The sequence below is a fragment of the Protopterus annectens genome, chromosome 10.part0, assembly GCF_019279795.1.
Source record: "Protopterus annectens isolate FY-2018-M chromosome 10.part0, PAN1.0, whole genome shotgun sequence".
NCBI classification, from domain to species: Eukaryota; Metazoa; Chordata; order Ceratodontiformes; family Protopteridae; genus Protopterus; species Protopterus annectens.
Window position 1 is genome coordinate 769,269,692 of NC_056744.1, and position 25,603 is coordinate 769,295,294.

The 25,603-nt window shown below is 45.9% G+C and overlaps 1 protein-coding gene across 1 annotated transcript in view; it reads right to left on the reverse strand.

Moving 5' to 3' along the window:
• LOC122813330 overlaps nucleotides 1-25,603 on the reverse strand; it is a 1,602,747-nt gene that overhangs the window by 665,734 nt on the left and 911,410 nt on the right. The gene's annotated exons all lie outside the window — the stretch shown is intronic.

A 25,603-nucleotide genomic window follows, 5' to 3' on the forward strand; every position in this document is an offset into this window, starting at 1 on the left:
CGTCTCAGGTGAGAAGCTACCACTGCCATGCATTTGGTAAACACCGGGGCAGTGGTGAGACCAAAGGGCAGGGCCCTGAATTGAAAATGACTGGTTCCCAGCCTGAAGCGGAGGAATCTTCTGGAGCGTCTGTTCATTTTTATGTGATAGTACGCATCCTGAAGGTCTATAGAGCACATCCAGTTTCCTTTTCCCAATAGGGAAGGATGGACTGCAGCGTGACCATCCGAAATCTTGTTTTCTTGACTGATCTGTTCAAGATACTGAGATCCAAAATTGGTCTCCAGTCCCCTGTTTTCTTTGGAACTAAAAAGAACCTTGAGTAGATTCCGGATCCTTGCTGGTCTGCTGGAACTGGCTGAATTGCTCTTTTCACAAGCAGCTTTGAAATTTCCAAAGCCGCTAGATCCCTTTGAGCGGGTGGAACATCTGGAAGGGATTTTTTTGATTGGTTTGGAATGCGAAGAAAGGGAATGGAATAGCCTTCGGAAATGATGGACTGTACCCATTTGTCTTGAGTCAGGATAGCCAGGCTTCTGGGTACAGTGACAATCTTCCCCGACTGCCTCGAAGGTGGGCAGTCGGGCAACCTCAGGGATGCTGAAAGGGCTTATCAGAGAAGGCTTCTCGATTGCCCTGGCTCTGCGGACCCCTGCCTCTAGGGCGGCGTCTACCATTGTTATTCCCACCTCTGCCTCTGGCGGGAACCGACTCTGTCGTCAGGCGAAGTCCCTTGAGATTGTTTACGGAACCACATTTTCCCACTTTTCTGGCCTTTGGGGTAAGGCCTAGAAGGAGTAGAAAAGCGGACTCCGGCGGCAGAAAGAGTCTTGCCATCAGTCTCGCACCTAGTCAAGGTTTCTTTCACTTGAGGACCAAAGAGATGATCCATCGAATGGGGAATTAGTGAAAGGCGTTTTAAAGGGTCCATAAAATTGCATAGCCGCATCCAGGCATGCCTACGTAAGGCCACACCTGTCCCTGAGGCCCTGCTCGCTCCATCAGCCGCATAAGAAAGGAGGCGCATGGAGGAGTTGGCTATGGAGTTCAGGGTAGCCAGCTGAGTGTTCATCTTATCTTGAAAACCCGCAGCTGTAGGATCCTTCAACATGTCACTCGCTTCTTTGATCAAGTCCCTTTGAAGGCAGTAAAATGGCATAGGTAGTTCAGCGAACGCATTGCAAATGTCGCTGACGAGAACATCTGCTTCCCGTACCTGTCCATGGACCTAGATTCCTTGTTAGGTGGAGGGACAGGTACTGAAGGATCAGCTAGTTCCTTCTTAGTGGCAGCAGCAACCACCATAGCATCCACAGAAACTCCTTTTGTCAAGAACTGTTTGTCTGCTGGTGCCGTTATGAATTTTGAGGGTCTCCTGGGAGTGGGGTCCACCGAATCAGGAGCCGTCCATGCCTTTAGCTACCACCTGCATGAGGGGTCAAGGGGAGACACCCAGGAGGTGGAAGGGCGAGAGCCAAACGCCTCAAGGTACACAGATTCATCCTCCGAAGGGTTGAGGGCTGGCCAATTTCCCCTCTGTTTGAGGATTTCTAGAATGTCTGCAAAGAGACATCTTTAGAAGGGGAACGGGGAACCCTCGGAATCCTCTAAATCTGTGTCAGAGGTGGCGGACTCAGGTGAGTCAATGTGTTTCCTCTTACAATTTCTCTTCCGTGGGGGCTCTTCTGCCAAATCAGGAGAGGCCTCGGAAGAGGATGAGATCCCACAGGGGTTCCTGAGGAGCTGGCTCTCTGCGGTCCGGGATGAGGGAGTGAGTCGACTTGACCTGAGGCCCGTGGGGAGGGGCGGACGGAGCCGACTGTGGAGTAGAACCAGGTTCTAACACACTCCGCATGACCTCGAACGCACCCCTGTCAGGCAGAGCCAGAGGTCCCTGCTCCGAAGCTGAGAACCTCCCTCGGCACCGACAGTGATGGCTCGAGGCCGATGTCGAGCCGAACTCACCAGCGCCGGCTCGAGAGGAAGAGCAGGGTCGGACAAGGGTCGATGCCACTCACCCCTCGGAGCCGACGAGGGAAGTCCGGCGCCGAGATTCTTCGAAAGAAGAAATCGGCAGCGGAGCCGAAGACATCTGTATCGGCTCGGCGCTACCACAGTCTCGGTTCAGCGCCCGCCTCCGAGCTCAGCGGAGTCGGCGGAGGAACATATTGATGGACAGGGGCAGGCATCGACTGATGAGTCGGGCTCTGAAGCATTTGGGCCAGTGCCTCGGACTTAAGAAGTCGACTCACTACCCTCTGAAGGTCATGATCCGACAGCCTCGATGACCTAGAGGAGTGAGATTTATGGCTCCGTTCAGACAGCAGAGGAGATGCTGGAGCCGAATGAACGGAGCCAAGGGATGGTGACCTAGATCTCTTCCTAGATGTCGGCTCGAAGGTGTGGTCGGAGCCGACAAGGATTCTAATACCTCGGCTCCAGCCGGAGCCGAGGAACCACAGAGGCTGTAGACTCATCGGCTCCAGCCGGAGCCGATGCAGACGTAGGTTTAGTAGCCTTAGGTCTCGGCTCAGTAGCTGGAGCCGAGGACCTAGAAGCCTTGGAGGGCTTCCCAGAGACAGAGAGGGAATCCTCAGGCTTGAGTAGACCCCTTAGGATCAATTTGTTCTTTCTTTCCTGCAGGACCCTGGGACTGAAGCCGTGGCATACAGCACAGGAGTCCTGCAGGTGCAAAGGCCCCAGGCAGTAGACACAAGAAGTGTGACCGTCTGTCAGAGACATTTTCTGACAGCACGCATCACACTTCTTGAAGCCTGAGACCTTTGTGTCTTTAGACATCTTAGAACAAGAAAGTGTAATCACACCCACTCAGTCAAACACACTGATTACACCTTATCTTATTTTAAAACTCAAAAAATAAAACAACTATCAATAGTTTTAATTAAGAGAAGCAACACACACACACCACTAGGGAATGGAAGAAAGGGCCTGAAGGCCCGGGGGAGAACTTGTAAGTTCTTGTGGGGAAGAAACGGGATTTTTGTGAAAAAAGGGGTAGAATTCCACTAAACTAAGGGAAACAATAGTTAAAATTAAAAATAAAGGGGTTTAAGTATACTAACTTTACTGAAAGTTTACTCACCAAGAAGCCGGTAGAAAACCAACACCTCGATCGCTGTAGCGGCAAACGAGATCTGTGGTAACTCACGCCTAGCATTGTGGGATATAAGGGGAGCCTCGAGCCGGTGGAACCAACTCTCGAGCTTTTAGAGTGGCCGAGTCGGAGCCGAGGTCGGCTCCGAACCCATCCAGCAAGAATGAAGGCGAGATAGACAACTTAACATCTGAGGGTTTTGCTGCTTAACACCAGGAGTTCAAATCTCAAAATGCACACGCTCGAAGCACTCTTCAGTATGGAGAACTTCGACATCTGTGCAGTAACTGAAACCTGGTTCAAGGCTCCAGAGAGGACCCCAGCACTACCGGGCTACAACTCGTACCACACGTTTCGGACACAGAACATGGACCGAAACACAAAAGGAGGGGGTGTATCCATATTCATCAAGGATACCTACACCTCCAGGTTAGTGGCGCGGCATGATACCTCTGAGATCATCCATGTGCAACTAACATCGGACAAATCTACAATGCAAATTGTGGCCTGCTGCAGATCACCCTCCATGACCCAGGACCACCAATCCACCTTTCTGGAGACAGTGGAAAACATGAAGGTCCTACTGAACACCCTGATATTGAGCGATTTCAAATTACCCTACTGGGAAAAATATTTTATTTATTTTTATAAGTTCATAGGTTAGTACTAGGCTAACTGCCCTTGCAAGCCATTTTAAGCCTAGCCAGTTATCCCCTGTGAGAATCAAACCCTGTACCTTGTGTTTGTAAGGCAAACACCTTAACCATTAGGCCACCCTCCCAACCCCTACACTTGTTAACCGGGTTAGTCTGGCTGAGCTTTTGGCTCATTTTCAGCAGAGACCCAGGGAGAAAAGCTCCTCTGGACTAGAAAACAATTTATTAAAATTTAGTAACATAGTAGTAACAATCAGCTATAGGATCTTCCAAGCAGAGACCTGAAGAGAAAGAAAGCTCCTCAGGCAATTCAATTATACAGAGCATTAACAATTGGCAGACAAGTATGTGAGTTGTTACAAACAAGGTTTTAAACAATTAGCAGAAGAAAATGTGACTAGTTACAATATTATTTAAGCTGCTTAGAGCAAAATGAGTTAATAGTTAGGCAGATGTTTATTTCAAGTGGGTAGGATCTAGTTGTATAGGAGTTTGGAAACAAGAAAGGAAAGTAAGAATGGCTAGTAGGAGATGTAGGGGAGGTTGAGTATAGGAGACAGACTAGACAGGTAGATTGTTTTGAGACTGTAAGAATTAAGAGTGGTTGGAGACAGAGGAAGGGAAGAGGTAGAAGAGGCAGGGGAATAGTGTTGGAGCTATACTGAGTGAGGTGGTGAAATAGATGAAAGGATGGTGGTTTCAGGGTGGTTGGCTACAGTGGCAAGACCACTTTGTTTTTTAGGTATTTCCTTGTGGCTAATTTGAAAGTTTTGCTATGCTGGAGGGATTTTATTTCCAAGGGGAGTTGGTTCCAGGATGTAGCTGGGTTATAGTTATAGAGAAGGCAGCCAATTTTGGTTTTGGGTTTGTAGATGTCTAATAATTCTTGATTTGAGCTGCGTAGCGTCCTAGCAAGAGAATATTTGGATATGATACTGGAGAGGCTGGGGCAGAAGAAGCGTAGATAGAGGATAGAGTGGATGATTTGTAGTTGGTATAGTTGGAGCAGCTGAGGTAATTCTAGCCAGTCTAGTTGCTGTAGTTCTAAGCAGTGGTGTGACTTGTAGGTTTGGTTAGCTTTTAATCTGACAATCTTATTATAGGTAGTTTCAAGCTTGGAAATAAGTGTAGAATTTAGGTTTGTGAATATGTGGCAGCTGTACAGGAGTGTTGGGAGTAATAAAGCCTGAGAGAGAGTTATTCGGGCAGTGTTAGTTAAGTATTTCTTGCTACGGAAAAGGTGTCCAAGTTTCTGATTAATTCTTTTTACCGAGTTAGTAATATGGAGATCAAACATAAGCTGATCATCTATTGTAACACCTAGCAATTTAGTACTAGATTCAGCTGAGATTATAGTGTTGTTGCAGGAGTGTGGTGATGTTTTTGGGGAGGAAGAGTAAAAGCTTAGCTTTTTTTGGGATTAATTAGAAGTTATGTACTCACCATAACGTTCCATCTGAGTAGGTGTATTCATTTGTCTGCAACCTGTGGGTCATGGATCCGATATCGGATCCGAACCGGCATGGTTTACCAGCTATGGATCCGAGCTCTCAGCTCCTCCCCTCACCCATAATGCCCTGCTCTCCCTACATGACCTCAGATCGAGTTTGCCAACAGCATGAACACCCTGAAAAGGGTAACACATATTATGCAGGAAACTGAAAAGGCCAGGGGGATAGGAGGGCGGGATGGTTGCAGACAAATGAATACACCTACTCAGATGGAACGTTATGGTGAGTACATAACTTCTAAATCTGAAGTAGGAGATTCATTTGTCTGCAACCTGTGGGACAGAGTCCCCAGCTACCTGAATCTTGGGTGGCCATCATGGAAGGATATTCTGGAGCACCGCGGAGCCAAAGGATGCTCTACCCCTAGATGTAAGATCCAACTTGTAGTGGGAAATAAAGGTATGAGATGAAGCCCAAGTGGCTGCTGCACAAATATCATCTAGAGGAATCCTAGCCTTAAAGGCGGCCGAGGTAGAGACTGACCGGGTTGAACGGGCATGTACACCCTCCGGTGCGGGCCTTCCAGAAGCTTGATAAGCCAATAAGATGCACTGTGAAATCCAGCGAGATAATGAGACTTTAGAAATTGGCTTGCCCAAATTAAATTTAGCAAAGGAAATAAACAACTGGTCGGATTGCCTATGACCAGCCGTCCTGTTTAGATAAAATCTAAGTTGCCTGTGAACATCTAAGGAGTGAAGCTTGTATTCACCCTTGTTTTGATATTTAGGAAAGAAAACAGGGAGGTTAATGGATTGATTAATGTTTGCTTCAGAAGCTACCTTAGGAAGAAAGGACGGGTTGGTCCTGAGGTATACACGGTCCGGATGAAAGACCAAGTAAGGAGGTTTGGCTGATAATGCTTGAAGTTCTGAGACTCTCTTGGCCGAGGTAATGGCCACTAAAAAGGCCGTTTTGAAAGATAAAAATTTTAGATCTACCGTAGCCGCCGGTTCAAAGGGGGGAGCGGTCAAGGCCTGGAGGACCAAAGAAAGGTCCCAAGGAGGAACCACTTGCTTTACAGGGGGCCTGAGAAGGAAAGTACCTTTTAGGAAAATCTTACACAATTTGGCAGACATCAGTGGACTGGAGTCAAGACCAATATGATAATGAGAAATAGCCGCAAGTTGTACTTTGACCGTGGAACTGCTGGCACCTTCATTAAAAAGAGTGGTTAAGAAATAAAGCACCAGAGGAAGGGGAACTGTGAAGGGGTTTAGGCCCTGCCGCTCCGCCCACAAGGAGAACCGTTTCCACTTACTGCGGTAGACTTTCCTAGTGGATGGTTTATGAGCCGCCACTAGGATGGCCTTAACAGGGGACGAAATACCGGGAGTCCTGATCAGGAGTGGAACTGGAGCAGCCAAGCGGTCAGCTTCAGGTTGTCCATGTTCGGGGGTGATAAGCGGGATGGATGAGATATCAGATCCGGAATGGGATCTAGAATCCAAGGAGGATTCACTGAGTGAGACCTTAGGAAAGGGAACCAGATCTGTCGAGGCCAAAATGGGGCAATGAGAATCATTCGGCACCCCAACCGAGAGGCTTTCTGAAGAACTTGGAGCATCAGAGGCAAGGGGGGATAAGCATAAAGAAGACCGGGTGGCCAAGCATGCACCAGAGCGTCTCTTGGGCTACCTCCGGGAGGAGGCATTAGAGCGAAAAAACTGTCGCACTTGGTGTTTGAGGGAGACGCAAAAAGATCGCAACAAGGAGTTCCCCACCGTGCGAAGATGCGTTCCGCTACCTGAGTATTGAGAGACCACTCGTAAGGGGTGAGAATGGTGCGACTGAGTTTGTCCGCCAGGATGTTGGACCGACCCGGAATATGCGTTGCTATGAGAAAGCGGTTGGTGGAGATTGCCCATTCCCACACTCTCATGGCTTCTCGACAAAGAGGGTAAGACCTGGTTCCTCCTTGTTTGTTGATATACCAGACAACAGACATGTTGTCCGATTGAATCGCAATTGTTCCCAAGGGAAGAAAGGCCTGAAGTGCTAGCAACGCTAAGAGCACTGCTCTCATCTCTAGAACGTTGATATGCAGTGAGGTCTCTGAATCGCTCCACGTGCCTTGGACCGTCCGGCCTGCAAAATGCCCCCACCCGAGGCGGAGGCGTCCGTGGTCACCGTGGCGAGAGGGGAGAAGCACAAAGGCGGCCTCCGTGGAGATCTGGAGAGTGTAGCCACCACAGGAGGGACCGCTTGCAAGCCTTGCTGATCGCAATGGGATGATGCATAGGAAGAGCAAGATACGACCACTGAACTAGGAGTGTCCATTGAAGGATGCGCATATTGAACCTGGCGAGAGGAAGAAGCGCTATCGCTGCCGCCATGGACCCTAGGGTCCTCAGAACCAACTCCGCCGGAACTGAGCTTGAGTGGAGAATGGCCCACACCTGGAGCTGCAAATTTTGAACTCTGTCCGCAGTGAGGAAGGCTCTTAATCTCCTCGTGTCTAACCTGGCACCTATAAAATCTATGAACTGCGTGGGTGCTAGGTTGGATTTTTTTGTGTTTATTGTGATGCCCAGACGAGGAGCAAGATGGAGAAAGGAGTCTCGCGCCAATAGTAGTAGATGCCTTGTTGGGGCGGTGAGAAGCCAGTCGTCCAGGTAGGGAAAGACCTGCACCCCCTGAAGCCTCAGGTGGGCCGCTACCACTGCTAATACTTTGGTGAACACCCTGGGGGCTGTGGTGAGACCAAAGGGAAGGACCCGGAATTGGTAGTGACTGGCTCCCAGCCGGAAGCAGAGAAACCTCCTGGAGCGCCTGTCCATTAGTATATGGTAGTACGCATCCTTGAGGTCTATGGAGCACATCCAGTGGTTTTCTCCCAGAAGGGGGAGAATAGACTGCAACGTAACCATTCGGAATTTCTCCTTGGGAACTGCCAGGTTCAAGAGTGAAAGGTCTAAAATTGGTCTTAGATCCCCCGTCTTTTTTGGCACTAAAAAGAACCTGGAGTAGAACCCTGATCCGATCTGGGGGAACGGGCTGGATGGCTCTTTTCTTTAGCAGATGGCCAATTTCTGCCAAAGCGGCCTCCCCCTGACCGGGTGGAACGTCGGGGAGGGATTTAAATTTTGGCGTGTGACACGGTATCCTCTGGATGTGATCTGGAGGACCCAGCGGTCTGATGTTATGGACTCCCATGCCGCTAGGTGCTCGAACGTCCCCGACTGCCTCCAGAGTGGAGCAGCCGGGCAACCCTTCAGGGCTGCTGCGCGGGCCGTTCAGAGAAGGGTTCTCTGGACCCGAAGTTCCTGGGAGCCCCTCTGCCCCTGGGGCGGCGTCCTCCCTGTCCTCCTCTGCCACGGAAGGACTGGTTGTCCGGAGCAGGCTGGGATTGCTGCAACTTCCGGAACCACATCTTCTTCTGACCCTTTTGGTTCCTAGAATAGGGCCTCTGGGGTACAGAGAAGCGGATTCCGACGGCAGACAGCGTCTTCCCGTCCTTTTCGCTCTGGGTCAAAGTATCGCAAACAGTTTTGCCAAAGAGGGCAGAACCATCGAAAGGGGCGTTCGCAAATGACGCCTTGAAGGGCTCCGTGAAATCGCAATGACGGAGCCAGGCCTGATGTCTGGTAACTAGGCCTGCCCCTGCAGCTCTAGCGGCACCTTCCGTAGCATGGGACAGTAATCGCATAGAGGTATTCATGACGGACCTGAGAGTGGCCATACGGGTGGAGTGCAGCACTTTGTCCTCCTCCGACATGGACTCTGGGGGGGATGCAGCGTATTCTTTTATAAGATCGCGCTGCATCCTAATCACATGTGCCAGGTAGTTGAGCGCCCTCACTGAGAAGGTCGCTGAACTAAACATCCGCTTCCCCAAGCGGTCCATCATCCGAGACTCCTTGCTCGGGGGATGGACTGAGGGACTCTCCTGAGCAAGTTCCCTCTTGGTGGCAGTCGCCGTCAACATGGCATCTACCGGAGGCCCCTTACTCCAATGGGCACGGTCAGCCGGGGGACTGAGAATACGGTCGGGCCTTTTTGGGATTGGCTCCACGGTGTCCGGTTCCTTCCACGCCCTGGTGGTAATGAGGTCCACCAGGGGGTCGGCAGGAGGGGACACCCAAGAGGTAGACGGGCCCGCTTCAAATGCCTCCAAGAACACGGACTCGTTTGAGGAACACTTGGGGGCAGACCACCCCCCCCTTATGCGGAGCATTTCCATGATGTCTCCAAATGAGACATCCTCAGGGGGTGATCTTGGGGAGCCTTCCCCTTCCTACAAGTCCGTGTCTTCTGTGAGAGACTCGGGGGAGTCAATGTGCCTCCTTTTGCACGTATGTTTGCGAGGAACATCCTCTGGTGGGGCTGTCAGAGGACTCCTCGCAAACAGTGACCTGTTCCAAGGGAACAACTTGGGGCAAAGGAGCGGGCTGTCCCAAAGGCCGGATGGTGGAAGCCTGATCCAGTACAGATGGAGCGCGGGACGGAGCCGAAGCAAGTGCCGGGGGTCCGGAGACCCTCAACAGGGCCCTCTCCACTACATCAAACGCCGAAGGGGAGCTGACCTCGACCAAAGGATCCGACAATCGGCTCCCCCTCGGATCCGAGGAGTGGATCGGAGCTGGCGCGGAGGCGCCCGGATCCGAGGGGACAGTGCGCTCCGACACAGACGGCGCCGAAGGAGCACTGATCCCCCCGGATCCGAAGCTCGGATCCAGGCTCCGAGAGGTCGGATCTGAAGCACTCGAGGGCAGGGTCGGATCCGGCACCGAGTACTATCGGCGCCGACCCACCCCGCTCGGCTGCTCGGCTCCAACTGCTCCGAACCTGGGTAGCGGGTCGGTGAAGGAGCAATAGGTTTAAAGAAAGGTCGAGCTCCCCAGAGGGGAGGCAAGAGCACTCCCATCTGCATCTGGGCCTGGATGAACCTTCTCATCATCCGGTCCAGATCAGCATCTGACAAGCTATAGGTCGATCTCGACGAGGCTACCGAGGTAGGCCTTGAGTGCCTCCTGGATAGCCTCGACGGAGATCGGGTCTCCTCCTCCTCAGGTCCCGGTGAAAAGCACACGGGTGACCGGAGCCGAGGAGGGGGAGAACCAGCAGCCAAGGAGGCCGGAGGAGAAGCCCGTTTGGCAGGCGGGGCCGAAACAGAGGTCTCGGCCCGCCGCTTATGGTGCTTCCCCCTCCGGTCCTTCTTTCTAGCTTCCCTCTCCTCCGAACCACTACAGGGAGGTTGAGTCCCAGGAGGAGGAGGGGGAGCCGGAGAGGAGGTAACCGTAGAAACGGTTCCCCCCGAAGGAGCGGAGGCCGGAGCCGAGTCCGGGGGCAAAAGTCCCGCCAGGACCAGCTTAGACCTCCGCCCCTTCAATGCCCTGGGGTTGAACCCTGCACAAATGGAACACCCAGAAGTGAGGTGTTCAACCCCAAGGCATCGAACGCACCGAGTGTGGCCATCAGCAGGGGAAAGCTTATGGCCACACTCGGAGCACTTAGAAAAAACAGCCTTAGGTTGTTCTGACATCCTAAGAGCTAAAAAGTTACTTAAACTAAAGGAAAAAAGTAAAAGTAACTAAACACACACAACAGGCCCAAACACACACTACGCTACCAGCGAGGGGAGGGAAACTAAGTAAAATAAATATTAAATCACTAAACAAGTATAACTATCAAGTAGGGAATCCTAAACTTTCACTCAACTTTCAAAAAACAAGTAAATTTAACACTATAAGAACTTTGTAAAAACCACTTAGCTGAAGAGCTCAAGAACACCAATCTGGTCACCAGCGCGGCAAACTAGATCTGAGGTCATGTAGGGAGAGCAGGGCATTATGGGTGAGGGGAGGAGCTGAGAGCTCGGATCCATAGCTGGTAAACCATGCCGGTTTGGATCCGATATCAGATCCATGACCCACAGGTTGCAGACAAATGAATCTCCTACTTCAGATGTATTAGTTTATCACTAAGCTAAGTCTCAATGGTGTGGAAGCATACCTGGGTAGTTGAGTGGAGGTCAGTTGGATTGTCAGCAATGGTTATAACAGTTGAGTCATCAGCATATTGCACAAGAGATGACTGGGGACAAGAGGAGCAGAGCAAGTTGGTGAAAATATTAGAGTAGTGGTCCAAATATGGACTCTTGGGGAACTCCCATTTGTACAGTGAGAGGGGAGGATAGTGCAGAGAGCCATTTAACTGATTGCTGGTGGGTAGAGAGATAGCTGAAGAACCAGGAGATAGTAGGGGGAGAGAAATGTAAGGCAGTGAGTTTATCTAGAAGGAGTGGATGACAGACGGTCTCAAAGGCTTTAGAAAGGTCATTGAAATAGGCATAAGACAAGTTTATTGTTATCACGAGCTAGGGAGATGGTGTTGATGAATGATATGAGTGCAGTAGTTGTACTATGCTTTGGACGGAAACCATGATGTGTGGGTGTGAGAAGGTTTTCCTGGTGAAGGTAATGCATTACCTGCTTGTGAATGCATTTCTCTAGGATTTTTGAGAGTGGAGAGAGTATGGCAATCGGTCTGAAGTTGGATATGTCTGAGGAGTTGCCCCCTTTGTGAATGGGTAGAGTACAGGAATATTTCCATATAGTGGGGACATAGGATTCAGAAATGGATCGGTTGATTAAGATGGATACTGGGTAGCCAAGAGGTTCAGAAGCAATCTTCAGGAAGTAAGAGGGTAGCTTGTCAACAGATGGGGAGCAAGGTTTAAGTTTAGAGAGTAATGACTTTACATAGTTGACACTGCTTTTAGAGAGGAGGAGTTAGGAGGGTTTGGAAGAGGTATAGAGTTTGTGGGGGTGCTAGTGTTGTTTCTAGGGGGGAAAGAGTTTATTATGGAGGTTACTGAGTTTATAAAATGATTGTTAAATTTGTTGGCTATGTCTTCAGGTGTTGCATTGGGACATGGGTTAGGGGTGGAAGGGTTTCCTGGATGAAGAGTCTAATAGAGCTCCAAACTTCTTTGGGTCTTACTTAGTAGAGGGAGGATTGGCATAGAAGTTTATTTTGTCATAATGGATGATTTTTTAATTTATTTCTGAGTTCTTTACATTTCTGAAGAAAAGAATGGGTCCTAGTTTTAGTCCACATTTTTCAAATCCTATCCCTGCCTTTCATGAGGGTTCTGGTAGATTTAGTGAGCCAGGGAGCAGTATTAGATTTGATTCTAATCGTGCGAAGAGGAGCAAGGGAGTTAAGAATGTTTAGGAATGTAGTGTTGAAGGAGTGGACAGCTTCATCTAAAGGAAGAGTGGTGAGGTAAGACCAGTTAATTGTGGGGAGGTGATGAATAAAGGAGTTAGAACAGAAATGAGAAAGTGAGTGGGTGGTAATAAATTTGTTAGGTTTGGTAAGGTGGGGAGTATGTCTGGTAACTGTTATAGGGCAGTAGTTGTTGAGGGCATTTGGAAGGGTTTGGGAGTTATGTTAGTTTTGAGGGTGGGAGACTAATATCCAGTCTAGAAGAGAGCTAGGTAAGTGAGATTTATTAACGTAGGCTGGGGTTCTGATTAGCTGCTCAAACCCATGTAGGTTTATACAGGAAGTAGTGTTGGGAGCTTGTATTGTAAGCCAATCAATATTTACATCCCCAGTATAATTATTTCATTGTGGATGGTATGTGAGAGGTGAGATAGGATGTTCTCAAGTATGTTAATATTATCACCAGGGGTAATATAGATTGCTGCAACCGTTATGAAGTTGAAACTGTTAAGTTTGAAGTTGGTCAGTAGGAGTTCAGCTGGTGAGAAGGAGGGTACATCTAGTGTGTGACTGATTTGGGAGAGACAACTGAAGTAGAGTATGGAGACTCCTCCTCCTTTTCTTTTAGGTCGATCTAATCTAAGGATATTATAGCCAGGAAAACTACTTGAGTACAAACTCCCAGGCCCAGCACTTCCTGGAATTCATCAACTCAAATGCCCTGGATCAGCTGGGAAACTCCCCTACCAGAAGTGAAAACATATTGGACCTGGTTAGCACAAACATGGGTGGCAGGTGTTCCACACCGGAGGTCAACCCGTCACTGGTTAGATCATACATTAAACTAATCACTCTGGATGTCCACACATCACCACCACCCCCAACTAAGGAAACAACAGGAAAAACATTTTCTAAAGCAAACGTCACCTTACTTAAGACAGAGGCGGTAAGTTTCACAGCCCCCACGCTAAAGGATAATGCTGCCCATGATGCATAAACCTTTACAAATGCTCTCTATGAGCACCTACAAGGATGCATGGATCATGCCATCCCTAGCAAAACCAAGACTCACTCCTCTAACAGAAGGAAACCAGTCTGGTGGACCCCTGCCATAAACAGGCTATACAACAGAAGGAGGAAACTAGTTCAGAAAAAAAGCAAATCCCAAGAAGGAAAGACATCCCTGATCAGTATCAGTAAGAAACTAAGGTCCCTCATAAAATCATCCATGGCTAACTTCGGAAAAAAAAAATAGCCAAGGATTCAAAAGATAACCACAAAGCCTTCTCTAGCTATGTTAAGAATCTAAGTGGCAACCCGCATATATGCACTGAACAAGTGCAAAATAGCACAGAATATACTGAACCTACTGATATTGCCAAATTCCTGGCAGATAGATCCATTCAGTGCAAACTTCACCCCCTCCTCACCCCCAAAAGGGCCCACAACAATAACGGAGAAGTGTAGTGTCCCAGAAATCACAGACTCATAGGTGAAAATAGCCCTTTCAAAAGTCAAAAACACAGCATCAATGGGGCCAGATGGTGTCCCAGGCTGCGTCTTGCATGAACTACAGAATGAACTAACCCCTCACCTAAACACACTGTTCATCCTCAGCCTCTCCACAGGCTATGTGCCCATAGAATGTCACACAGCAACGGTTATTCCACTCCACAAAGGAGGGGCCACAACTGATCCTGGTAACTATCGCCCCATAAGCCTGACTAGCCTGGTCTGTAAGGCTATGGAACGCATCATCATGGAACTCATTAACAAAGACATTGGGAGCCTCCAAACACTTGACCCGACCCAGTCTGCCTTTGTTAAGGGCAGATCATGCCTACTAAACCTGGCTGACTTCTTTGAGACAGTCACCAAGGCCATAGACGAGGGAAAGTTTGTTCACACAGCCTACCTTGACCTCGCCAAGGCTTTCAACACCATTCCCCACTCGGGTATTACAGAAAAACTCACCAGCCTGAACATAAACCCCTATGTCACGAGATGGGTTGTCAACTGACTTACAGACAGAACTCACACAGTAAGAATAGTGGGCTCCAGGTCCAACTCTAAACCAATCACAAATGGTGTCCAGCAAGGCTCAGTCCTGGGACCCCTACTGTTCGGCATATACTTCTCAGAAGTCAGGCAAACATAGGAGGACTATGGCTAACCAAGTTCACTATTGACTGCAAACTGGGAGCCATAACTGACTCTCCGGTTGAGACGGACATCCTCCAAGAGGGCCTTACTGAGACGGACACCTGGTCATGGCCTCAAGCTAAATGCCAAAAAATGCATAGTCATCCCATTTGGGGAAAAACAAAACACCCACGAATTACCACATAGGTGGCAGCTCCCTTAATACAGAAGAGGTAATAAGAGATATGGGGACCCAGGTAGATAGTAATCTCTCCTTTGACAATCATATTGCCAAAGTAGTTAGGAAATCCTTCTATGTGGGCCATCTAATTAGTAAAGGGTTCGCATCTAGAAATAAAGAGGTTATAGTGCTCCTCTACTCGTCACCTTGACAAGTGGATGGGTAACAGAAAATATACCCCTGGGATCACTTCATTGGCTCTGCTTGACAGAGGATCAGTTAATCAATGGGGCAGAGAAAGCCGACACACTCTGGCTAGGCTTATAAATGCCCTCGGGCAGATAGCCTAGTACCTACCTATGAAAAGCATGTTAACCCTGTTCTGGTGTCAGTGTAGTGGGCTTGCCACAACCACTCTTAGGCACCTGTAACCAACATCAGCCACAGCTTAGGCACCTCGCATCTGTTGTAGCATTTTTTGTGGAGAGGTGGGCAATGTCACATGGTTCACTGTTACGTTTTTGGTGTTTGTGAGTTTAGCATGGGTGGTGTGACAAAGTGATAGAGCCTGGAAGGGCTGACAGAAACCGCTTAGGAGAAGACTTGGACTCGATGCAGTTTGCTTGCCCCAGGTTATACTGTGTTGAGAAGGTTTACCTGTTTTCATTTTCAGACTGTTATAGAGTATGTAAAAATTACATTTTAAAGTCACCTTTGGAAACTGAATTTTGTTCACAAAGAAACAGTTAAGATGATGGACAGGGAAGCTCTCTGATTTGTATAACCCTCTCCAAATTTTGAAAAGGTTATTTTGCTCCTTAGTCCAACTGCATTCAGAAACCAAACTGAACAGACCGTCTCTGCAATATGCTAATAAAAATTACATTAAAAAAAGAATGGTGGAGTGCTTTTAAAAATGAATGTAGGAACCCATGATGACCAAGGAGAGGCAACGACATCAGAATGAGTATGTAAAGGGCATTCTGGCAGATGTTCTTTGTGTTTCACTGTTACAGTCATTACATTTGGGGTAATCTGCTGGCAGGTTGCCCTCAGTCGGCCTGATTAACAAAGTCTTGGGTCCTGCGTCAGTTGCTGTCCCTTCTTCCATGACGTCAGGTCGTCACGGGTATAAAACATGCAGCCGACGCCATTACATCAGTCTTTCTTGTCGCGCGGTGCCCAAAGCAGAAGCAGTTCGCAAGTGCCGGTCGGCCAACTCCTGAAATTTTCGTTTTCGAGTTTCAGATCCGAAGTCTTCAACTACAAAAGCTACGTACCCCGTTGGGGAAACTTTTTCTTGCTCCTTACCGATGTCAGTAAAAGTTAATAATTGCATTACTTGTGGGAAGCAAATACCACATAAGGATTTCCATTTGTACTGTATTTCTTGCCTAGGCCCTGACCACGACGTACCTTGCTGTCGGTTCTGTGCTTTATTTAATCAACGCACTATTAAACGTCAGTACAGTTTTGCTTCTAAATATTTTGGCTCACGTTTAATTATCCAGAAATGTTGTTGGTTAGCAATCCGACTACCAGAATACCTAAAAAACGTAAAGAAAAAGACAGAGGTCCAAAACTGCCACTTCTCCTAAGCCAGTCGTCAGTTCGCCGGTACTCAGTGAGGCACTTCCGCAGCCCCTGATACCAACTAATTCTGATTCTGAGGCCTCTACTGAGACCCATTCGGAGTCCGGTATGCTGTGAGATGCTTCAATTATGGAACCCGCAGATGTCTCTACCTTGGATGGGTCCGGAGCCGCTGTGCAGGCACCGGCTTCTGAGGGTGTTTTCAGGCCTACAGATTTGTATAATAGACCGACGCCATCTTCAAAACTAAGGCCAAAATCTCAACCTATGTCTAAAAACCGATGGCTAGACCACATGTGCAGGCCCCTATGCCTAAGAAACAAATGATCAAAATGGCTGAAGATTTAATTACTCTGATCAGGGGTAGTCAACCCCCCCTTCTAAGAGGCCTAGGCAAGATATTGACTATGAATCTTCTGAACAGGATTCTATTTCTTCTGATTCTTCTAATGAACAGGAATTGTTTATACCTACTTATGAGGACTCTGATGCAGAAAATTCCATTCCTTCTGCTTCTCCCCGAGGATTTTTCTTTTAGGGAAACTTTGCATACCTTAAGGCAACATTTCCACTGGGAAAGTCAGGATTTTTCTGAATCTAAGAGACTTAGGGATTTTCTTCTTCTTCCTCAGCATAGGCCTTTGGCTATACCTCCTGTTCTAGACATTGCTGATGATGTTTTTTCAGAATCTAGTATGGCTCCTGATTCTCTGCCTCCGGCTCCTTGTAAGCCAGACAGATACTACAGGGTTCCTGACTCCCACAAATTCCTTTTCAAAAATCCTGTTGCAGATCCTGAAACCATTTCTCAGGGTCCCAAGGGCATTAAGGCTTCTACTGCAAAAAATCCTACCCCTTCTGATAGAGATTCCAGGGCGCTGGATAGATGGGGTAAGAAGATTTACACTTCTGCAACTTTGGCAATCAGGGCTTTAAACGGTCAATTTCATATGCTTAAATATCAACAGCATATCATAGGACTGCTTAAACAGAAAATGTTAATTTCTGACTGTGTGGAAAATAAAGATTTACAGGATCGATTGCATTCAGCTGAACAAGTTGGAAAACATACTTTGTAATGTGATTTTGATTTGTTGGTGGCCTCTTGCAGGGCTGCTGTAACAGGGTCTTTGTTAAGAAGGCATGCTTGGCTCAAAGAGCAAACTCTGCCTGATCATGTTAAAGCAAAATTGTTGGATGCTCCTTTACAACAGGACCGTTTCTTTGGTAATAAGGCTGAAGAAGTTCCAAAAAAGATGGAAGATAAAGCTAAATATCTATGCAAACTGTGTAAGATAGACGTGTCCAACCTGTGGCCCGCGGGCCGCCTGCGGCCCCCAGAGCTCTTCCATGCGGCCCTCAACCTCTAACTGCAACATCGATGTACACATGCCCCAAAACACTTTTTTGTTTTGTGTTTTTCTCTCCTGTGACCTGTAACGTTAATGTCAGTGTGCGCATGCGCCAAAGCACCTTCTAGTTTTATTTTTGAGCCATAAAAGGGTCAGTGTGTTTACGCCATTATTTTGCACCGAACAATCAGTGTGTGTGTGTGTGTGTGTGTGTGTGTGTGTGTGTGTGTGTGTGTGTGTGCGCGCGTGTTCTCACTGAAGAGGGACTCATGTATGGATTTGCCGCTGTTGCCTTTAAAAGGGACAGCAATTACCTGTGTTAATAGGCAAGTACGGAGTGAGTGAGTGCATGCATGAAAGCAGAATTGTGTGCGTGAAAGTAGGTGGGTGTGTGTGTGTGTATATGTGTGCATGAGAGAGAGAGACGCATCCACAAAGAGGCTAACAATGAGCAGTCTGCCTACTGAACACAAACAAGTTAGCTCACAAATATATCATACATTAAGAGTACACTTTCATTAAAGTGTGACTTTCCTGACAGGGAGAGTGTTGTATTGAACATGAACTCATAACTCTTAACTGTATGGATTTTTGCCTCATCTTCCAATTTGCGTCTTTTGCTTAGGAAATAAAAGTAGTCGTCCAAGGTAATGCAGTTCCGGGGAGTAAGAATGAGACAGCAGCCTAGGGTTAATGGGTCAGTAGTGGACTGACTATGTGGGACTGTAGCATATAAAGTTGTATTGTTTTTTCAGACAAACAAAAAAGCACCTAGTACTGTTTTTTCATTGGTGGGTTCTAAGCAGTGGTAGATTGGACAACAGTAAGCTTAGCTTTGGTGGATCATCAATACTGGCAAATCAAGTGGGCACAATGTCATTTTTTAAATGTTGGGGATTTTAGTGTGTATGTGTGTGCTTATGTGTTGGGAGTGCTGCAACAGTAGATGATTATTAAAGCCAGAGACTTACAGACTGTAGAGAATGTTTCTTTGTTTCAAAACCTAATACTTGGGTACGCATGCCAGAAGTAGATTTTTTAAGACATAGCTTCTTGCCATTTGCAGTGGATGGATATTTACATTTAATGGACAATGTATTAGCGTGGGCCTGTGGGGTTCTGAAGGATGCCAAGTCTACCACTGCCAATGTCTTGTAAAGTGACCTGGAAATGGATATTGGGATGTTACTGAAAAAATATAGTTAAGTGGGCTTAGAAATATAGTTTAATTAAACAAAGTGTACTTTCAGTTTACAGGCCATAATTTAATTTATTTCAGGTAGTCCAGATACTGGTAGATTGTATACCATTAGACTTAATTAGGGAGAGCTGTCATTCTGGGGAAACAAGCAGCCCTAGTTTCAGTGAAAGCTCTGTGGTTGCTTGCAGGTAGGAAGTTGCAGGATGTTGATGCAATGTGTTTTATGTATTATTTTTAATGCATTTGTCATTTCAAAGCATGGTTTTCTTTGATGCAAAAGAAGGCAGGACTGAATGAGCCATATAATGTTTAAATGACAATAATGGAATAGAAATATTATAAGTGATGTATAATGTTTGCAGCTACAGTTGTTTCAATGGTGTCTGTGATGCATAATTATTTTTGGGCCTGTGTCCCACTTTTATTTTTCGCTTTGTCCAGATTTCTTGCGCTAAGGTTGAGAGGTATGGTTCCATACTAAATCAGAAGTTATATTTACCTTGGAAGACTTTTCGGCATAATTATGAAAAACAGAGCCTTTTTAATATCTCTGCTTATTTCCAATATAAATTGCCATGCAACCTTGCAAATAACCTTCTTATTAAGCTACTTTACTTCTTTTGGAATTGACCGGTATGATTCATCTGTTCGGACATGAGCATAGAGTGCTAATGTGACTTTGATTTCTTGCAGCAGTCTGTAGTTTACATAATCACAATAACTTTTCTGTGTTTCTGGGTGTGTAATCAATTTAACAGTTTTAAAGAAGTTTTCCAAAAATAAATAAATAAATAAATAATCCTTTCTACACTTTGAGCTATTGACAAAGTCTGGGAATTTGTTTTTTTTTTTCAAAAGCGAAGGTCAGCATTACAGCTCAGTAAACGGTCAGTCTGTGAGTAACTTCTGCACAAATTAAAATGTCTGAATGTCAAATGGCTTTAGATTGGAGGGAAGTTTATTTTTATTTATTTTATTTTACATTAGTTTACCGGGAAAGTCAGACTGGGCACAGGTCCATTTTCAGCGGAGGCCTGGGGAGAAAAGCTCCAAAAATAACACAAAACAATATAATACATGAGAGAGAGACAGCAAATTATGGATGTAGTACTCATACAATATGGCAGAGATTACATCTCGTAAGTGAGAATCATTGCGGTACAGAATAAACTTATAACTATAAAAAAAATGTTTTGAATTACAGCAAGGCAAATATCAATGAGTTAAGTTTTTAGGAGAAAGCTGTTTGTACATAGCTGAAGCTCTGAAACAATCTTTTGGTATGGATTAACCTGGGCATTGACACAAGTTATATGTTTACACCAGTATGTAACATTATAGTTTATGGTTTACTTATTGATATATATATATAATATATATATATATATATAAGGGAGAGAGATTTAATATGTATGCTGAATATAATTTTGCAAATGGAATTCTTAGTTAAACATGCCCCTCTTCTTGGGCAACTAGACTTGAGTAACCAATATTAGATCTTAGCCATCCAGCTGGGAAAAGTTAGTATGTGGATTTTCCATCTGGTTTGATGAAGGCTATGATACTTACCCAAGGACTACATTTATGGCTATCCATCCAGCCATAGTGTTGCTGAACTACATTGTTTGATAATGAGAGGAGCTTTTTACAGTAGTTGAAGGTTTTTGTGTAAAGAACCTGTCCATAAAAAGTGGCTTGTTTATGTTGCAGTGAAGGCTGTGGTCTTTGTAGTGAGTGTTTTAAGTATAACCAGTATTTCTGAGGTAGAGAAAGTCTCTTAAGGCAGGATCTTTCTTAGCCTGGAAAGCAAGCCAATGGTGAAATTTATAGGGGCCTGTGAGAGACAGAGGAAAGCAAAAAGCTTTTTAGTCTGTTTAGATAACTAAGTGAATTTAGTCCTTTGACCTTTTTAGTCAGAAATGGTTGTGGTCTTTCTTTTGGCAGGGTGTTTTGCTGAGGCACATGTCAAAAGGGGAATTGCACTCAATAATGGCTCTTGTAAAGGAAGAATACAGGGATGTTATGACCTCCTTGTCCCTGGATGAGATACCCTTACTAATGAATTGGGCCATGTAAAAAGCTTTCCTTAAAACGGAGACAACGTGGTGGTCAAAAGACAGGTTTCTATCAATGTGGGTGCCCAAGTACCATACGACTTATTGCATGCTTACAACATTGTTATTAATGTGATAATTTGTGGGGACATCACTCTCCTCAAAGGGGATGATGATGATGCATTTTTTGGCATTTAGCTTGAGGCCATATTTCTGGCACCAGTTATTTGTTTGGGTGAGACCCTCTTGTAGCTTATTCAGAATTGTTTTATTAAGTCAGTAATGTGAATTCTTTACTTTCAAATTTGATGGGTTATTTTTGTGGATTATAGTATTGTAGGACTGCTGATGTTGACATTTTACGTAGTTGGACTGCTGGAATGGTTTTCCCAGTGGGAAATGCTAGTGCTGTAGTGAATATCTATTTGTAAAATATATATATATATATATATATATATATATATATATATATATATATATATGTAGAGAGAGAGAGACAGAAAGATATTAACTAAGATGTTAGAGTTAACTGTTAGATTAGAGAATTAGAATGAGAATTAGAATTTTAAGGCAAATATTAGGCATTTATTGTTCAAATGCACCTACAGTACAGCCAGGAGGTAGACTGTGGTCTTCCGGAGCAACAAAAGAGTTAACTATATGATATATTTTATATGCGGCCCCAAGACCATTTCTGTTCACTCAATGCGGCCCTAGCAAGCCAAAAGGTTGGACACCCATTTCTTACAAGTGCAACCTCCAAAATTTAGTAGGCATTGGCCTACTAAGAACTGGTCCTTTCCAGTTCCTTCGGGAGCCACTCAAGTCAAACCCAGACATTCCAAAGGCACCAGGTTTCAGTCCCAAGGGACTTTCAGAACAAAACAATGGGGTACCTCCTCTTCCAAATTTGGAAACAACAAGACACCTCCCTATGGTAAGCAGTCTCAATGACTTCCCTTTACACTTACCAAACACTTACCTTTTAGCCGCCCCTTTGGGGGGAAAACTGGTTCTTCATGCAAGAAACTGGCAACTTATAACCCAAGACAAATGGGTTTTAAACATAGTATCCCAGGGATACAGATTTCATTTCCACATGTTGCCAATTCCAAATGGATGGCCAGATCTGCCCCAAAATCAGTGGGCAGAGGCCCAGAAACAAGTACTTACCCTCATGAGCATGAGGGCTATTCAACCAGTACCAGAAGAGGAAAAGGAACAAGGTTTCTATTCAAGACTTTTCCTGGTACCCAGAAAAGACAAATCATGGCGTCCACTTCTGGACCTATCTACTCTAAACACCTTTCTGCACTTTCCAAAATTCAAGATGCTGAATCATCACCAGTTACTTCTTATGCTAGGCAAAGATGCCTGGTTGGCAACTCTAGATTTAAAAGAGGCTTACCTGCATATCCCAATCAGGGAATCTTGCAGAAGATACCTCCGCTTCAAAGCAGGCTACTTGCATTACCAGTTCTCTGCACTGCCCTTTGGCTTATCTTATGCACCCAGGGTCTTTACAAAGTGCCTGGCTCCAGTAACTGCATTTTGCAGGCAAAGAAATATTCAAATATATCCATACCTGGACGATTGTCTAATTCAGGCAGAAAACAGGGACATTCTTCTCAAACATCTGGCATTTATAAAAAGGGTTCTAACTTGTCTAGGGTACACTATAAATGAAAATAAATCACAACTGGTACCCTCTCAAAAAATTACATTCCTGGGTGCAAGCTTGAATACAACTGCCCAGATGGCTTTCCTTACGCCAGAAAAGCAAATTCATTTGGTGAATTACTTCAAACAGGTTGCCACAAAAACCCTGCTATCTGCAAGACAAATTCTGCAAGACTTGGGGTTCATGGCCTCCTGCATTCTTCTAATTCCATATGTAAGACTGCATATGAGGAAACTTCAGTGGTACTTACAAAGTTTATGGAGTCAACATTGTCACAGTCTGGAAACAATGATTCCTATCATACCTTGCCTGAAACTAGAGTTCCTATAGTGGGCAGATGCTTGCCACCAAAACAAGGGACTGTCATTCACACCACCCCCTGCCGCCCAAACCCTAACTACAGATGCATCAGACTATGCTTGGGGGGCTCATCTGGCAGGGAAGTGCATTCAGGGCAAATGAAGCCAAAATTAAATGTACCTTCATATCAATCAAAAAGAAATGCTAGCTGTACAGAATGCACTGACAGTCTTCAAGGACTACCTTCATCCAGGACAATTACTGATAAAGACTGACAACACCACAGTTATGTGGTACATAAACAAGCAGGGGGGTACACACTCCTACCCCCTTTGCAGACTAGCCATGGCATTGTGGAACATGGCCTTGACCAAGTACAACTACAAGCTCAATTCCTGCCAGGAAAACTGAATACTCTGGCAGACGAACTAAGCAGAAATCTCATGGACCCTCACAAATGGAGACTGGAACCACGGATTTTCAACATGTTGACACGCAAATGGGGGAGCCCAGACATAGATCTTTTTGCCTCACCCCAGAACTATCAGTTGGACAAATTTTGCACAAGAACTCATCACAAAAAAGCCTGGAAAGTGAATGCTCTGTCCTTCAGCTGTAAAAACCTATCAGTCTATGCCTTAACCCCTCTGCCTCTGCTCTCCAAAGTACTACTAAAAGTCAAACAGGACAAACCAAAAATGATTTTGATTGCTCCATCAGGCACCTTACTTACTAACTCAGCAGAACAACCAAACTCTGCACACTCAGCTCCAAACTTTGAACCTTGCAGTGTGGCTAATCACCTAAATTCTCCCTTAGCATCCCTCAGCAAACCTGTGATGGATGTAATTTTGGAGGCAAGACCACCTAGTACTAGAAAATCTTATGCTGACAAATGGAAAAGATTCTGTGCCTGGAATCAATCTCAAGGGATAAGCACAGCAGTGGCCAACATTCCTCAGAATTTGCAATACTTAACTGAGATGCTTCACAACGGCCTGTCCTTTTCTTCCATAAAAATCCATGCCTCAGCCATTTCAGCTCATTACAACACAGAACCTCCCCTCTTCTCTCACCCTCTGCTAAAGCAGTATCTCAGGGGGGCCAAAAACTTAAGACCACCCAGGAGGGCTCCAACCCCTGCCTGGGACCTCAATTTTGTATTGGAGAAGCTCACTCTCCCTCCTTTCGAGCCAGCTGCTACTGCAAACTTAAAATTTCTATCCTGGAAAACAGCTTTCCTTTTAGCAGTCCCTTCAGCTAGAAAGATTTTCGAATTACAGGCTGTTACGGCAGTGGAGCCTTTCATCATTTTTCATGCGGACAGGGTATCTCTCAGGACCAATCCATCCTTGATGCCTAAAGGTGGTATCCAGTGTGGCTCTTAATCAGACCATTCATTTGCCAACTTTCTTTCCTAATCCACAGAACAAGGGGGAGCAGATTCTGCATTCATTGGATGTACACAGATAACTTAGATTTTACTTAAACAGGACTAAATCTCAATCTGAACAACTGCTGGTGATATTTGCTGCAGGGGCAGAGGGAAAGGCTATTTCAAAGCAAACCATTTCCAAATGGATAAGCCATTGTATTCGTTTCTGCTATATGCACCATGGAAAAACTATCCCCCAGGGGACCAGATCCCATTCCACCAGGGCTGCATCTACTTCAATAGCCTTTCTCAGAGGTGTTCCTACCAGGGACATTCTAGAAGCTGCCACCTGGAGCTCAGTTCATACTTTCACCAAACATTACCATTTATCACTGCAGGGCCTTATAGTTGGTCCTAATGCTGTATAATTCCCTCCACCCAACCATAGCTTTGGGAATCTACCCAAGTGTAATGACTGCAACAGTGAAACACGAAGAACATAGTAAAGTTGTGTACACTTACCATTAATGTAAATGTTTGAGTGTATTCACTGTTGCAGTCCTGGTTACCCTCCCCCTCCAGCCCCTACTTTTCTCTGGCAATACCTTTACTTTCTTTTACTATGCTTAAAAAAACCTTTTGGTGTATTTGCTTTTGGTTGGAGGTATATTTTTTGTGTTTTTAATTTTATTTGCTCCCAATTTGGGGGGCACCCGACATCTGGGGCAAGAAAAACTAATATAATGGCGTCGGCTGCATGCTTTACACCCCTGACGACCTGATGTCATGGAAGAAGGGACAACAACCGATGCAGGACCCAAGACTTTGTTAATCAGGCCGACTGAGGGCAACCTGCCAGCAGATTACCCCAAATGTAATGACTGCAACAGTGAATACACTTGAACATCTACATTAGGAAGGTTTGTGGCCTGCACTGTGGTGGCAGTACAGGTAGCTTACATCCTTCTAGGTTGGGAACTGCTGATTGAGGGCTCAGTGTCTGTTATTCTAAAAATGTATTAATTCTGGTTTAAGCACTTGGGCTTCACGCCAATTGTTTTACATTAAGAAGGTTTGTGGTCTGCACTGTAGTGGCAGAACAGGTAGCTTACATCCTTCTAAGTTGGGAACTGCTGATTGAGGGCTCAGTGTCTGTTATTCTAAAAGTGTATTAATTCTGGTTTAAGCACTTGGGCTTCAGGCCAGTTATTTTACATTAAAAGGGTTTGTGGTCTGCACTCTTGTGGGAGGAGAGGCTGGACTCTGCCC